General features: G+C 52.9%; 1 long non-coding RNA gene across 1 annotated transcript in view; it reads right to left on the bottom strand.

The window, feature by feature from the left end:
• Positions 1-329: 329 nt before the first annotated feature.
• The window catches only part of LOC112128788 (uncharacterized), a 66,088-nt gene continuing 49,563 nt past the window's right edge, over positions 330-16,854 (bottom strand). The window contains exons 2-3 of the long non-coding RNA XR_002911264.3: positions 845-912; positions 330-564 (exon numbers count right to left, since the gene is read on the bottom strand). This is a non-coding gene — a long non-coding RNA (uncharacterized LOC112128788). The remainder of the gene's footprint in view (positions 565-844; positions 913-16,854) is intronic.

The raw sequence follows: 16,854 nt of genomic DNA, 5'->3' as shown, positions 1-16,854 counted from the left end.
TCTGGGCTGGACCTCTGCCCCTCAGCTCAGCTACAGAACCTGGGGCCTCTGAGTCCTCATCTGCAGATGGGATCCTGAAAATCTTGAGAGTAGGGATGAAAAGCAAATGGATGCAGGCTCGGAAAGCTCAGGGGTAAGGTCTGAGGGTTCAGAACCTAGTCCCTGCTGTTATTCCCGCTTCACAGAGGAGATCAAAGACAGAACATGGCCCATGCTCACACGGCAGGCAGCCACAGAGGTGGCTGGTTGTCCACTCACTGAATTCCCATTGCCTTTTCTTTATGTTAAAAAATAAAAATAAAATGAATTGAGTTCAGGTGAGGAAGGGGCAGCCCCTCCCCTGCCCAGAGCACAGCTGGTCTCGACCCTTCGGGGTGCTCCTTTTTTATCTTGCTAGTGATTGGCCCTGTGGTGAGCATGAGAGCCAGAAAGTTCTGGCCAATGAGATCAGCAAGGAGGTAGCCCAGGGCTCTTCAGAGATGACTCCTGTTCTTCTGGCTCTGGAAGCTGCCATGGGCTGTGGGCTGTCTTGGTCCACAAGACAACAACTCTGGATGCCCCATGCTAAGGATGACAGGGCCAGGAAGACACAGCCAGCCTCTGAGCCGCCCCAGGCCACCTCCCCCAAGACATCTCCACCGGAAGACACCTTCATCGCCAAAGCTCCCACAGGCTGAGGTTCCCAGCCAGCCAGCACCTCACCCATCCCTGCATCGCAGCTGGCCCCAGCCCTCTCCCAGTACTACTTTGATGCCACTCTTTCTCCAGCAGCTGCTATCATCAGAGCCCTGAGGCCCACATCACCTCCTGTCTGCCCTCTGGAATGCAGCCCGGCAGGACTCACCTGGGCCTAGGGGCCTCCGCAGTCCCCGAGCTCCTAGGGGTCTCCCCTTTGTATTGCAGACGTGAATCCTGGGAGAGAGGGGAATATGGCTCCATCACCTGTGTTTGGCACCTGGCCAGGCCCCAGCATCAGCCCACAGTGCAGGACTACACCCAGGGAGGTGTCACAGGGGCTGTCTGTGGAGGATGGTTCCTGAGGAGCTGGGACCACAGGATGGGAGAGGCACCTGCTCCCCTCTGTCCACCCCTTCAGTCTGGCAGAACTGGAAAGCTCCGGTCACCTGCCTGGCCTGGGGCCCCTGACACCCTGGGAGCCTGGGAGGTGGCTTGAAGGGGAGAGCTGGAGATGGCCAGGCTGCTGGACCAATGCCCCCCGGTAAGACCACACTTCTGAATTCATTCCTCTTATCACCAACCCTCTTAAAATGTATTCCAGTTTGGTTTTTTAATTATGCAAATGATTTGTGAATAAATTTGTGTAATAAAAATTCAAACTTTATAGACACAGAAATCCCCTGTTCCCCTTCCTCGGTCCAAGTGGCCTCCCCAGGGTGGCAGCCCTTCTCCCCTTGGTGTGTGTCATTCCAGAACATTCCCTGTGCACCTCATGCATTTGTGTCTGGGGGAACACAGTTGTGCTTTGTGTGTTTCCTTAGATGGCATCGAACGGCACACGTCACTCTGGGGTTTCTTTTTTCTTCCCCAGTGACTCAGTTATGCACACTGTTGAGGACAGGACCAACTGCCCGCAGCACCCAGGCTGACTTTGCATGTGTCCACATGACCTGGCCACACTCCCCACCCCTCACAGCTCCATGTGGCCATTTCCACCACCCATCAGGATTCTCCACCCTCCTCGGGTGGGGGTGAGACCCAACAGGGTGGCAGAGCCCTGGAAGGCCCTGGGCCCTCAACCAGGAAGACCCACCTGGAACTGTGCCACCAACAAGACCCAATGTCTATTGAGTCAAGGAGCAGCATGTTGAATCCATGCTTACTGCGGCCAGAATGCCCCAGATGCTATGGCTGTCACCTGTCTTTCCCTGAGGACCTAGCTCATCTTTTTATCTGCTGTGTAGTATTTGCAGGGCAGACGTTGCTATGGTCTCCACATTTGAGTCACCCCCAAATTCCAAGTTGAAGTCCTCATGTCCAACTTGACGGTATTGGGAGGCAGGGCCTTTGGGAGTCGATTAGGTCATGGAGGTGGAGCCCTCGGGAATGGGATTCAGGACCTAACAAAGACAACCTGGAGAGCTCCGTCACCCCATCCTCCATGTGAGGACACAGCCGGAAGACGGCCATCCGTCAACTGGAAAACAAAAGCAGCCCGCCCTCACGGACAAGGCGTCTGCCAGGGCCTTGCCCCTCCAGCCTCCAAACCTGGGAGACATCAATATCGATGTATAAGCCCCCTGCTCAGGGTGTTTTGCTATAGGAGCCTGAATGGCAGATCACACCACTTTATTCTGCATTCCTCTGCCCGTGAACTTGCAGGTGGCTCCCACATGACAGGCCATGCTTGCCACAAATCCTGACTCTCAGGGTAGGGTCTCAGGGCATCTTCCTTGGTGGGCTGCCTCTCCTTGTCCTGCTTCTGGCCATGGAGCCCACTCTGGCCCTAATTACAGGTCTCGCCTGCCAGCCAGATTTCCAAGTGGTCTCTGTGCTGGGGACCCAGCGGGACTAGCCCTCTCTCCAGGGACTGCTGTCAGGATGAGGAATTATTTTTCCAAATGTGGCTTTTGCCACAATCTCCCCCTTTGTGTTCTGGACAATTTGATCAAACGAGCAATAGAGAATCCATCAACATCTTCCAACCAGGAGACAAAGAGGCCTGACATGCCGCACGATGGCGTCCCCTGGCCCCACACCACACGGCAGGCCACCCAGGCTGGAGAAATCAGCCTGTTTTGTGCTGAGATGGTAACAAATCACAGCATGCACACCCATGCTCCGGGTGCCCACATTGTCTGCCTGTTGCTTGTCATTGCAGATGGATCTCGGGCTCCTGGGCTTGGTGTGTGGGGCTCAAAGCTGGACTGTGGATCCCAGATAAGCACTAGGACCCTGGCCACTGCTCACGGCCCTGCCTCAGCCTCCAGAGCTCTAGAGAGGTCTAGGCGACCCCCAGTCCTGCCCAGGAGGGGCACAGCTGGGCTCTCCAAACTACAGCTGTGACCAGACCTGCCCTGTACACACAGCGCATGGCAGGCTCATGAAACCCAACTGCCGACGAGGATAGGAGCTGGGCATCTACCAGGACGGCCAGACACCACCTCTCCGGCTAAGGCTGGGCCTGCCAAGGCTGGTCCCCAGGGGGTTCTCAGGACATCCAGGTGACAGTGACAATGGCAAATCACGGCCACCGGCTTTTCCTTCATCCTTGCTGGGGGAGCGCTTTCCACCCTGCGTCCTCCCTCAATAGGACGGGAGTGGTCCAGGCCCCAGAGGCTTCATGCGAGTGCCGAGGGGTCCACAGGGCAGAGCTGTCCTTCTGGAAGGTCAGAGACCCAGAAGGACAGACCCGGCTGTAGCATGAATGACCCTGGTGCCCACTTTACCTCCAGCTGTCCCATCCCATCCTTCAACTGAGTGGATGCCCTGGAGCGCTGCGGGGACGCCCAGTTCCCGGAAACCATGTGAGCTCTGTCTGCAAACTGCAACCTGCCGGGCATGTGGAGCCTCTGCCAGCCACGAGGGAGCCCAGCACACAGTGAGCACCTGGCACCCTCACAGTTACCAGTCACGCTGCCTCCGTGACAATGGCAGAAACGAGGAAATAGAGGCACGGTAGAGGGAGGTCCAGGAGGCAATACAGCGTCTGCTGCAGAGGAGCAGCCCGAGTCCCCTGATGCTAAAGGGATTTGCCTAAACACACACACCTGAACCCCTCGCAGCAAAGCCTGGGGCTTAGTCAGCCCCTCACGCAGGCCTGAGCTCTGAGCCCCCACCTCACCCTGAGCCCTAGGGCACCTCCCCCCGCCTGAGTGGGCGGGCTTTAGAAGCACCAGCCCCCTCCCCTCCTGCCTGCACCCCTCCCTCAGGTGTCAGAGAGGCAGACCGCCTGCTGAGCTCTGCTGGACAAGCTATGGCAGATGTGTGGGAATTGCACACATTGCAGTCTGGGCTCCTGGTGCAGAGCTGCACACAGCAGGTGCACCGCAGAGGCTAGCAGGGCCCCGGCCCTTACCGCCACCCCAGAGTCCTCTCTCAGCCCAGTATGGAGAAGCCCCTCCCCTTCCTCTGCAAGCCCAGCCTCTCGCCCCCACCCCATGACAACTCAAGGGTGCAGCAGCCTTGCCCACTGCAGCTTGGGCACCAGAAGGCCTCATTCCAAGACCCAAGGCAGCAGGACCACAGCACCACAGAGGGGGCCCTGGGCCACCTGCTGGCTAGCGAAGCCACCTCACCTTTCCACAACAGGTCCCCCTTTCACCCTGAGTGAGAACCGCCCCTACCAGGGGACCACCTGGGGGGCTGCAGCCTCCCAGCTGCCAGCACACGCTCAGTGCTTTCTCCAGCCTGGCCCAGCCCCAGCCAGGCAGGACGGCCCTGCAGAGCACCCCTGAAGGCCACACACTTCCAAGCTGCCCACAGACTGTGCAGCGCTGGCCGCCTTTTATGGGGAGTGCTGCACCTGTGCAAGCCGAGCGGAACAAATGAGATTGGAATGTTATGATTCTTTTACAGTGCTGCTCTGTGGAGAGCTTGTTTAATTAGCTTCTAACTCAACACCTTTGGCGACTCTAAATAATTCACCACCCTGGCCCCCCTCACCCAGCCAGGTGTGCCAGCGATGCTTCCGCCCCCACCAGCTCTGCAGGGAGGTCACAGCTCCACAGTTCCCAGGCAGAGGCCCCTCGAAGGGCAGATGCCTGGTGACACGTCCTTTTCAGGAACAGCCTTTCCAGAAGGCACAGCAGCCTTCCTACCTGGGCACAGCCACAGGTGCACCAGGCCACCCTGGGGACAACAGTCAAACTCTCTGAACCAGCAGGGAACACTCCCGCCCGGTCCACACACGCCCCCTCCGCCCTTCCGGGCAGCAGTTTCTCTGCCCCCAGCCTCAGCACTGGCCTGACCACCCCAGGGGCCTCAGCTGCCCATCCTGGGCTCTCTCCCTTCCCAGCGTTCCACAAGGTCAGTGTCCCACTGTCTCCTCCTCTAGGAGCCTAGGAGCAGGCACAGGGCCGACACCCATGCCACTGCAGAGCGGAACCCGGGCCACAGGAGCATAGATCGAAGGGTGACCACCCGCCCAAGGAGGGAGCCAGTTCCCGGGGCCTTCCTGAGCCCCTGGGTGGAAACGCACAGACTGTGGCTCCTAGGCCAGTCCCCTGGCTGCTCTCGGGCAGAGGAATCATCGCGTCCATCCCCCTGCTCCATCTCGTCCAAGCCCCGGCAGAAGCTCAGCCTTTCTGGAGAGGAGCTGGGGACCGGGAGCCCATAAACCCAAGCCCACCCCTGCTCCTGCGTTTAACAGCCCCTGTCAAGGACTCCTGCCCGGATTCAATTACCATCGCAGGTTTTATAAGACCAGCAGCGCTCACTGCGCTCTGACAGAGAGATGTGACCCCGTGCCAGCTGGCTCCTCTCTCTCTCTCTTTCTCTCTCTGTCGTACACGTTCAAATGCCAAGGGGCACTGGGGAGGGCGGAGAGGCCGAAGTTACCTCCTGCACCTTCTCCTAGGAACCAGGAAGCCCAGAGTGAGCGAAGCCAGTTCTGAACACACAGGAAGGGTCAGAGGACATGCTGGCACGCCACTCCGTGTGCCCTGGAATTATAGAGGAGCAGGCCTGGCACAGGAAGGCATGCCCACCATGCCTCGTGTGATGTGGAGAGCCCGTATGGTGTGTGTGCTCACGGCCCCACACAGCCACCCCAGCACGCCACCCTCGACTGCCTGCTTCCACTCCTGCCCCACGGTCCTGGGGCTCAGGCCTTGGCATCCTGCCCTGTGGCCGGAGTGGGCTATCCCAGAGTGGACACATGACCCGCACCAGCCAGGGCTCCTGGTTTCTCCCTGGGATGGGAAGAAGAGGGGCTTCCCCCAGCAAAGAGCCTTAGGCATATGGGGTTTCAGGTGCTTTGGGGCAAAGCGAGTCTCAGGGCATAGATCTGGCCCACCCAAGGGCAGAAGAGAAAGATGGGGACAGGCTAGCTGGAGGTCCCCTAGGCCCAGCCACACGGCCCTCTTCCTCATTGCATCGCCCCCAAGAAGTGGCCCCAGCACCTGAGCTCCTTGGTGATGGCCCATCTAGGGGAAGAGGTGAGAGAGGAATCCCAGGTGCCCCCCAGGAGGCCTGGCCTTGACGTTCAGTGGCCTCCCTGCGTGCAGGCAGGCAGGCAGCCGGTCTCAGTGTTTCTCATTCCCCAGACACAGAATGGGCACGTTGCAGAGCCGGCTCCAGGGCGTCTCTTGGAGGCAAGCGCCCCACCCAGGCCTGGCTCCATGGATGACAGGGACAAGAGAAGATGTCTAAAGTCCTCAGGAAGCCTGGGCCCTGCCGGCGTGGGTCAGCAGACAGCATGGAGGCCATGAGCATGGGCCCCCCAGCACAGGCTGCCATCCCTCAGCCCCCATGACCAGAGCAGGAGCAGCCGTCCCGGCCTCAAGGATCGCTGGCATTGAGGCAGAGGCAGAGGGCAAGGGCCCCCGCTAGCCTTAGTGGCCACAGGGCTCTGTGAGGGCTGGCGCTGTGAGACGCCTCCCTCCATGCTCTGCCCTTTGGATTCTTGGGCAATGAAAGCTCACACTCCTCCCGCCCAAAAGCCACCAGCAGGCTCCACACGCTTCCCCCAGGGGAAGGGGCAGTATGTCCAAGCCATGTGCACACCAGCAGCGGGGCAGGGGGGAGAGGTAGGCTTCCTGCATCCCCCCAAGAACTGCTGTCCCTTCAGGGCCTCCTGGGGGGACTTGGGGGCTCAGGGATGATCTCCTCACTCAGACAGATGCTGGGGTGGGGGCTCATCAGATGGGAGGGAGTAGGGCATTGCAGGAGTGGGTAGACCCACCCCACTCAGCTGTTTGTGTCCTTCAAGACATGGGAGCACACAACAGCAGCAGGGACCTGGGGGCAAACCCACTGGGTGGGCTCAGTCTGGGGCCAGAGGGTGGCTCTGCTGGGTGGGGGTGGAGGCTTCAGACCCCCTTACATGGTTCTCGGGGTCCGTGGCTGAGTGTGAACGTCTCAAAGGTCAGGCTCTGAGCAGGGGGAGGGCAGCAGGGGCTTACTCACCTCTGCTTCAGGAGTCGATTACAGCTCCTCTGAAGCCCAGAGGCCCTGGCACCCTGACCTCCGACTTTCCCATGGGCCTGATCGTGCCTGAGATGGCCAGCCCCGCCCTCCCATGCTGGTTCTGCCTGCTAGGTTCCCTTCCTGCCCAGGTCGGCAGAGAAGTGACCTGACACCGTGGTCAGTGTCCCCAGACCTGAACTCTGCCTACCACAGCCTCTCTTCCCGCGCATGTCCACAGCCTGGGGTCCAGGACAGGCAGGATCTTCAGCTCTGCCCTGTGGGGCAGGTTGGCCTAGGAATTTTAGCACACCCTCAGGTCACCTCAGGCCCCTGAAGCTTTCTGGAGCCAAGACTAGCCCAGGACCAGCCTCCACAACATCCCTGGTGCTGAGTGGAGGTGGCCCAGACCCTCGGGAGCTGCCTGTGTGCTGGACTGGGGCAGCCCTGCATGCTGGGCCCAGGGCCTGGACGTGCATCATCCACAGCTCACAGCACCGGGTACAGGGCTTCCTGCAGGGCACCCTCCCCATGGCCCGGGGCCCGCCACTGGGCAGTGGCACCCAGGGTGTGCCCCGCGGGGCGCTGAGTTGCTGCCAGTGATGCAGGCACGAGGCAGCTGCGCTTCTTCCCCAGCTCCCACCCTCTACCCAATCACTCCACAAGCCCTGTAGGCCCCATGGCCCATCCCCAAAAGTCAGCAGCCACACTGACCCGCCTTCTCTATCTTACAGGCAGGTGTGTGTGGTGGGTGGCTGCAGTCAGGAGACTGATTCAGATCACACATGCACACTTGCACGCACACACTCATACACACACGTGCGCGCTTGTCCACTGAGACCACCTCATCTGGCCCCAGCCCACTGCTCCGCTCCCTGCTTCCTTCGTGGCCAGTACCATTCCCTTCAATCTGATCAGACCACAGTGGTCCCTGCTCAAAACCCACCCATGGCTTCCCATTATTTGCCAGGCCCCAGTGGCCCCCCTGCAGTTCCGGGAACACAGCAAACGCCCCCACCAGCCTCTGCTTGGCGCCCTCTTATCCCACCCTGGGAATGGCTCCTCCTTGCCTCCCGGCCTGCAGCCCCTCTTCCAACTCAGGACCCCGCTTCCCTGCTGAACCTGTGGTTCTGGATCACGCGCCAAACAGCTTTCTGCAAAGATCCTGTTTCCTCGTGAACGACCCGATTTCACACTTGAAGGTGAGCAGGAGCCTTCTCCACCGCTTTGTGGACGTCCTGGAACCTGGACGGACACCAGGCCCTTCACAGGTCATCAGTGAGTATCTGCGGCGTGAGCAGCCCAGGCCTGCTGCCTGCCCGACCACTGACCTGGCTAAACCTGCCTCATGAATGGGGTTGCAATGAACCCCCCAAGCAGCCTGGGAGGTCACTGTTCTTACTATCTTGAGAGCTGAGGTTCAGAGAGGTAGGTAACCTGTCCAAGTTCACACAGCAGAGGCACAGGGCCAGGTCTGCCTCCAGATTCTGACCACTGCACTCCCGTCTATGGTGACATTTAATCCTCAGCGCGGACTGAAAGGTGTGGGCAATTCTTCCCATGTCACAGATGAAACGGGGGCTCAGGGCCCTTCTGCGCTGGCCCAGGTTGCACGCCTCACGTGCACTTATGTCAAGCAGGGATCAGAGGCTGCCTAGCTGGGCCCGTGCTGTCTGCTGCCCCAGGGCCACACACACAAACCCACACACACACACACTCACTCTTGGGTCTGGAGGGAGGGGCTGCTGGGGTTTGGAATTTCTCCTGAAGGCAGGCTGCCATCCACACCCCTCCCCACACTGACTTTTAAGACATATCAGCTAATTAACTAATTGCTGGCTCTCAGTGTTGCCAAATCCCCCTCCTGAGGCATCTGGCCCCAGCCTGGGTGCTCCCATATGCCGGCCAGCCCTGCCAGAGAGAGCTGGCGCCCACTCCCTGCCTGGCGCGGCTGCGGGCCCCTGGCTCAGCACCCAGGCTGCCAGTTTCTAGTTGGTTTCTGGTTGGTTCCTGAGCACTGGGTGTCCTGCCTGGCCACAGACCCCAGCAGGCTGCCTAGGGCCAGATAAGGATGGCCTCTTCCCCCTGCCTGGGGCCTGTCTGCTGGGTCTGTATCGCCTGCCCCCACCCCAGGGGGGTGACCGTCCCTTCCCCAAGCCAGCATCTCCTGGTCTCCCAGAAGGGGATAGCCACTTGTGGTCTCTCTCCCCAATAAGTCGAACACCCTCATTCTCTTAATTATTGGAGAACAGATTTTCCCCCAAATAATTAGGCAATTTAAATCATACAGTCTTTCTCTGGGAACTATATTTAACCCTGATTTGAATGTAATTTACACATCGCAGCTCCCTTAAGCAGCTCTGGAAGCCAAAACATGGATCAAATATTTTTTAAATGTCAAATGCTGCTTAATTGTGGATCGCACTGAATTTATTTGTACAGATAAGCGTTTGATCTTCTACCTCCTTCTCCGCCCAAAGTAATTTTTCCGTAATCTATATGATACCCCAATTTCTCTAATAGCTGGAGGATTGAAATGATACATGAGAGGCCCTCAAATTTGCAGAGTATTTTAAAAAATGCATACTCAAGATTGGAGCAGGAAACTTCTAACTGCAGACTTGAGGGGAATTCATTAAGGCAAAAAGAATACTGGTGCCTGGAGTGGCCAGTGCAGGGACTCCTGGGGAGGGGGGCTGCCACATTACCCAAGCCACCAGGGCTGTGCTGCTCCCTGCCCAGGACAGACCGCGGGCAGGCATCCCCTGGGCAAGGGTCTCCTCTAGTTGCTGCTCCACCCTCATTTCTCCCCTTGCTTAAAATATTTCAATAGAAAAGGAGGCAGATAAGACAATGTGCAGGGCAGCAGAGTCAGGGTATAGACGGTGCCTGCAAGGCCAGGACTGGCCCAAGGGGAGGCAGGGGCCCCTGTGCTTGTCAACCTGAAGTCAGTGAGGGTCTCCAGGAGAAGGCAGTAGCATGGTCTGTGTTAGTCAGCTATGCTGGATTCTGCTGCCATGACAAACATCCCCAGAAGCTCAGCGATTCAGGACTGGAATCACTGAGCAATGCCTCTGATCTCTCTTTCAACGCAAGGTTTTTTTCTGGCTGGTGTTCCGTGTAGGTGGCAGGCGGCTGTGGTTCTGCCCCACGCGTCTTCTCTCTCCTGGGATCCAGGCCCTCCCACAGCCGAGGGAGAGAGAATGTGGCAGGACCACGTGGTGCTCTTCAGGTTGGTGCTGGACACAGCCCGGCCCACTGCTGCTAACATCTGCTCACTCTGGGCGAGTTGCATGGCTAAGACTGCTGTGAGTAAGGCGGGAAAGTCCGAGAAGAGGAGTGCACGTTGGTGACCATAACCCAGCAGCCCACACGCCTCGCCATTCGTGTTCACTCCCCTCGCGTCTGCACACAGAACATGTGGGAAACAGCCTCAGTCTCCCATCTGAACACATCTCCTCTCGATCCAGGAGCTAAAAGGGAACGTTAGCTTCCACTCACAACACAAAATACCACGGTGGGACAGACCTCGGTTGGACGGAGAGGCACCCCTTTCGGAGAGGGGAAGGGCGGCACTGTGCTCGCTCGTGGATGGCAGCCCTGTGCTCCTGCTGGGCAGAGATTTTGAGATCCCCATACCTGGGGGTGGGGAATGTTTCCAAACCAAGCTCTCGTGGTGACCATCTGGCCCGGTTCACCAGGACCAGTGGGTTTCCTGAGTGGTGGGACTTTCAGTGTTGAAGCCAGCAAAGTCCCAGGCAAACCCCAGTGGGCTGATCAACATAGCTGACTCCAGTCCATGGTGTGAACCCCTAATCCATTGCTGGCCCATCACCGAGCTCGCCTCTGGGAGGTTCTTCCTTTTCCATCACCCTCTGGGCTACATCTGAAGAGGATATTGGAAATTATGTCCTCAGGGAGCCTGCACCACTCCTGCTTTCTGTCCGCAGAACGTTGGAGGCTCAGACATGATTTTTAAATCTTGCACCTTGGCAGTCACTGCAAGGCAAAGCTGGGTGTGCAGTTCCCTTAGCACATGGCTGGCTTCACGTCTGTTTTGGGCAGTTCACGGCAGGTGCGGAGATACGTCTCACTGTCTTGACTTTACAGCAGCTACTTTTAACTTCTGGGGCTTCCTTGGGAGAGCAATGCCCCCAATTTCTCTTCTTACAAAATTTCACCTGACTCAAAAGATTTGCCGGGGCCAGGTACAGTGACCCACGCCTGTAATCCCAGCACTTTGGGAGGCCAAGGCAGGCAGATCTCTTAAGCCCAGGAGTTCGAGGCCGGTCTGGGCAACATGGCAAGACCGCATCTCTACAAAACTTTAAAAATTAGCTGGGCTAATTTTAAAATTATGCCTGTAGTCTCAGCTACTGGGGAGACTGAGGTGGGAGGATAGCTTGAGCCCAGGAGCTTGAAGCTGCAGTGAGCTATGTTCGTGCCACTGCACTCCAGCCTGAGCAACAGAGTGAGAACTGGTCAAAGAAAGAAAGAAAGAAGGGAGAGAGGGAGGGAGGGAGGGAGGGAGGGAGGGAGGGAGGGAGGGAGGGAGGGAAGGAAGGAAGGAAGGAAGGAAGGAAGGAAGGAAGGAAGGAAGGAAGGAAGGAAGGAGAAAGAAAGAAAGAAAGAAAGAAAGAAAGAGAGAGAGAGAAAGAAAGAAAGAAAGAAAGAGAGAGAAAGAAAGAAAAGAAAGAAAGAAAGAAAAAGAAAGAAAGAAAGAAAAATATGCTGGGCTGCCACCTTAATCTATTCAGAGATCATAACCCCCGGGGGTCACACTCTCCACCTGGCTTTTGCCACCAGCCTGAGCCTAATTGGCTTTTGTGGAGCAAGCATGTCTCCCATTTATCCTTTATTGGTTGGAGCTAAGAAGCAGTTGCCTCTTTCAAGGCTGTCTGTAAACCAGACAATTTCCATCTGAGCACATCTTTCTTGTATTATCTCATCCGTTATCTCCAATAGCAACCAAGACACACCAGTCACACTTGGTTTCCAAACCTCTTTGCTTAAATCCACAATCTCCTGTTTTTTGTTTGGTGGTGGTGGTGGTGGTGGTGGTGGTGGTTGTTTTGAGAGAGTCTCACTCTGTCACCCAGGCTGGAGTGCCGTGGCGCAATCTCGGCTCACTGCAACCTCCGCCTCCCGGGTTCATGCGATTCTCCTGCCTCAGCCTCCCAAGTAGCTGGGATTACAGGCGCCCGTCATCATGCCTGGCTAATTTTTGTATTTTTAGTAGAGACGAGGTTTCACAATGTTGTCCAGGCTGGTCTCGAACTCCTGGCCTCAGGTGATCCACCTGCCTCGGCCTCCCAAAGTGCTGGGATTATAGGCGTGAGCCACCGTGCCCAGCCCACAGCCTCCTATGTTTTCTGCCCCTGAGATATCATATAGATGATGGCTTTGCCAAATGTTTCACCACATAAAAATGCTGCTCCCGGCCTCTAATTACAGTTTCCTCCTCCTCCCCTGCCCCACCCCAGCCAATGCCACAAATTTTGGATTTTGTGTGTGACAGCACCGAATTCTAGGTGCCAGTTTCTCCTCGAGTCAGCTGATGCCAGGCCGGGCTGTGGCCCCAGCAATCTCGGCGTCTCCGCAGCTTACAAAACACGCGTGTTTCCAGTCGGGCTCCGCACTTCCTGTAGGTCAGCCGGGCGCTTGCCGCAGTTGAGCATCCCGGCTGGAGGAGCCGCTCCCTGCAGGACCGTTTCACTCTCTTGAAGTGGCGCTTCTGCTTCTGCTCACGTTCCATTGGCCAAGGCAAGTCAGGAGGCAAAGCCTGACGACACTGAGGGAGGAAAAATAAGTCTCTCTGAGACAGGGTGGGTCCATGGGGCTGGCGAGCTGGAGAGAAGAGGCTCCTCCACTGGCGACTCACATGTTGCTCACTGTTCCGCAGTCTTGGAAACAGTCACTGGCCCACAGCCAAGGAAAGGACTTGCTGGCAACCAAGAGGCCACAGGGGCTTAGGACTCCACGCAGTCACTTCTACAGCTTTACTGCAGCAGCTCCAGACACGTCCTTCCAAACAACACCAGAGGCAAAAACTCAAGGAGCTGCAAGGAGAACAGACAAACCCACCTCTATAGCTGGAGACATCAACACTCCTCGTTCAGTCAGTGGTAGATCAAGCAATCAGAAGTCAGCAAGGACAGAGGTGACATGAAAAACGCTATCAATCAACTTCATCAACTGACGTTTCTAGAACATTCCACCCAGGAACAGCAGAATACGTGCAAGTTCACATTCTTTTAAGCTCTCGTGGAGCATTCGCCAAGGGCAGACTGCATTCTGGGCCATAGGACCCGCCATAACAAATTTAAAAGAAGAGAAGTCATGCTCTTAAGACTCAATGGCATTAAACTAGAAATCAGTAACAGAAAAGACAGCTGGAAAATCCCCAAATATTTGGAGATTAAACAACACACTTCTAAATAACACATGGGTCAAAGGAGAGGTCTCAAGAGAAATTTTAAATATTTAGGAATAAATGAAAAGACAATTTATCAAAATGTGCAGGCTGCAGCAAAAGCAGTACTCAAGGGAAATTTATAGCATGAACGTACATGTTAGAAAAGAAGACAAGTCTAAAATACATCATCTACACTTCCATTGTAGGAAACTAGAAATAGAACCATTTAAGACTATAGCAAGCAGAAGGAAAGGAATAATAAAAAGTAAAGCAGAATTCAATGAAACTGAAAACAGGAAAGCGATAGAAAAAAATCAAAAGTTTATTTTTTAAAAAGATCAATGAAACTGACTAACTGACTAAGGAAAAAAAAAACAGAGAAAACATAGATTGCCAATATCAGAAATGAAAGAGGTTGTCACTACTGATTCCGTAGACATTAAAAGTCTAATAAAGTAATACCATGAACAGCTCTATCTCTACAAATTTGAAATTTAAGATGAAATGGGCCAATTCTTTAAAAGACATAAACTACCCAAGGAGAAATTGAAAACCTAAACAGTCCAGACATCCCACCGCTGGGTATATACCCAGAAGAAAGGGAATCAGTATATGGAAGAGATACCTACACTCCTATGATGGCCACAGCACTTTTTACAAGAGCTAAGACGTGGAAGCAACCTAAGTGTCCATCAACAGATGAATGGTTAAAGAAAATGCAGTATGTATCCACAACGGAGTACTCTACAGCCATAAAAAAGAATGAGATCCAGTCATTTGCAATAACACAGATGGAACTGGAGGTCATTATGTTAAGTGAAATAAGTCAGGTCCAGAAAGATCAACATCTCATGTTCTCACTTATCTGTAAGAGCTAAAAAAAATCAAAACAATTTAACTCAAGGACATAGAGCATAGAAGAATGGTTACCAGAAACAGGGAAGGATACTCGGGGGCTGGGAGGGAGGTGGGAGTGGTTAATCAGTACAAAAAAAGGAGAAAGAATGAATAAAGCCTAGTATTTGATAACACAATAGGGTGATTATAGTCAATAATAACTTAATTTTACATTTTAAAAGAATATAATAGGATTGTTTGTAATTCAAAGGATAAATCCTTGAGGAGATGGATACCCCATTCTCCATGATGTGCTTATTTCACATCGTATGCCTATATCAAAACATCTTCATCTCATGTACCTCATAAGTATATACAACTACTATGTACCCACAAATACTTTTTTAAATAATTTAAAAATTTTTTAAAGCCTTAATAGGTCTATATCTGTTAAGGAAATTTAAATAATACTTCATTATCTTCAAAAAAGAAAGCACTAGGCCCAGATGGCTTCACTGGTGAACTCTACCAACTATGTAAGGAATAAATACCATTTCTCTACAGTCTGTCTTTATATGCAATAATACAGATGGAACTGGAGATCATTATGTTAAGTGATTTAATTTTTCTTCTGAAAAATAGAAGCAGAGGAAATGCTTCCTAACTCATTGTAAGAGGTCAGCATTACCCTAATACCAAAACAGATAAAGAAATTACAAGAAAAGAAACTTGAGACTACAAACCAATAACTCTCATGAATGTAGATGTGAAAATAATCAACAAAATATTATCAAATCAAATCTAACAATGTATAACCACAATTACACAGCATGACCAGGAGGGACTTATCTGAGGTATGATTTCCACATTGCAAAATCAATCTAAGATGTGTGTATTCATCTGCTCTCACGCTGCTAATAAAGACATACCCAAGACTGGGTAATTTATAAAGGAAAGAGGCTTAATTGACTCTGAGTTCCACATGGCTGGGGAGCCCTTACAATCATGGCAGCATGCAAAAGAGAATGAGGAAAAAAAGCAAAAGGGGTTTCCCCTTATAAACCCATCAGATTTCGTGAGACGTATTCACTACCTCGAGAATAGTATGGGGGGATCTGCCCCCGTGATTCAATTATCTCCACTGGGTCCCTCCCACAACACGTGGGAATTATGGGAGCTACAATTCAAGATGAGATTTGGGTGGGGACACAGCCAAACCATAGCAATGTGTAAATGATTAAACGGATGAATGGATGAATCTATCTCCTGCAAGAAATAAGCAAACACAGCAAGGTTGCAAGATACAAGGTTGATATATGAAAGTCAGATCCTTTCCTATATGCCAGCAATAAACAATCAGGATTTGAAATTTAAAAAACAATGCTAGTTAAATTTAGCAGAACCCCCAAAAGTGCAATACCTAGGTACAAATCTAACAAAACATGTACAGGCTCTGTATGCTGAAAACTGCAAAACTCTGATGAAAGATATCCAAAAAATCTAAATGAATGAAGAGATAGTCCATGTTCACATAGGAAGACTCAATATTGTTAAGGTGTCTACTTTTCCAAATGTGATCTATAGAATCAATAGATCTAATCAACCCTAATCAATATCCCAGCAAACTATCCTGTAGATATCGACACACTGATTCTAAAGTTTATACACAAAGCCAAAAGACATAGAATGGCCAACACAATGGTGAAGAACAAAGCTGGGGGACTCACGCTTTCACAATTTCAAAACTTCCTATAAGACGATGGCATCTAGACAGGAAATATTGAAGAATGAATGGATAAACAGATCAGTGGAATAGAACAGAGATCCACTAGTAGACCCACACAAATGCCAATGATCTTTGACAAAGGAGAAAATGTGTCTCTAACAGAGAAAGTCTCATCAACAAACGGTGCTGTAATATTTAGACATCATATGCAGAATAAGTAAATAAATCTAGACACACACTGAGGGTGCTTTTCACAAAAGTCACCTCAGCACGGATCAGAGGCCTAAATGTAAACCATAAAACTAGAAGAAAGCATGGGACCTACGTGACCTTGAGTCTGACGATGAGTTTTTGGTTGCAACACCCAAAGCCCAACCTATGAAAGAAAATATTGTTAAGACATATTTTTCATTAAAAACTTCTGCCCTGCAAAAGAAACCATTAAAAGAATGAAAACACAAGCCACAGGCTGGGAGAAAACCTTTGTAAAATGTAAGTCAGATTAAAGGACCTGTATCCAAATCACACAAAGAACTTCTTGAAACTTAACAACTAGAAAATGAACAACGCAATTTTAAAATGGGGAAAGGTCCGAACAAACACCTCACTCACAAAAGACAAATGTCAAATAAGCATATAAAAGGATGCTTGATATCATTTTTCATGAAGGAAACGCAAATTAAAACAACAATGAGACACCACTCTCCCTATTAGAATGGCTAAATTCCAAAAAGTGATAATACCAATTGCTATGAGAACACACAGCAACAGAAACCCCCATTCACTGCTGGTG

Source organism: Pongo abelii, chromosome 15, assembly GCF_028885655.2.
Source record: "Pongo abelii isolate AG06213 chromosome 15, NHGRI_mPonAbe1-v2.0_pri, whole genome shotgun sequence".
Lineage (NCBI taxonomy): Eukaryota > Metazoa > Chordata > Mammalia > Primates > Hominidae > Pongo > Pongo abelii.
The sequence above is the reverse complement of the archived record's forward strand: the minus strand, read 5'-3'. Positions and strand labels throughout refer to the sequence as shown.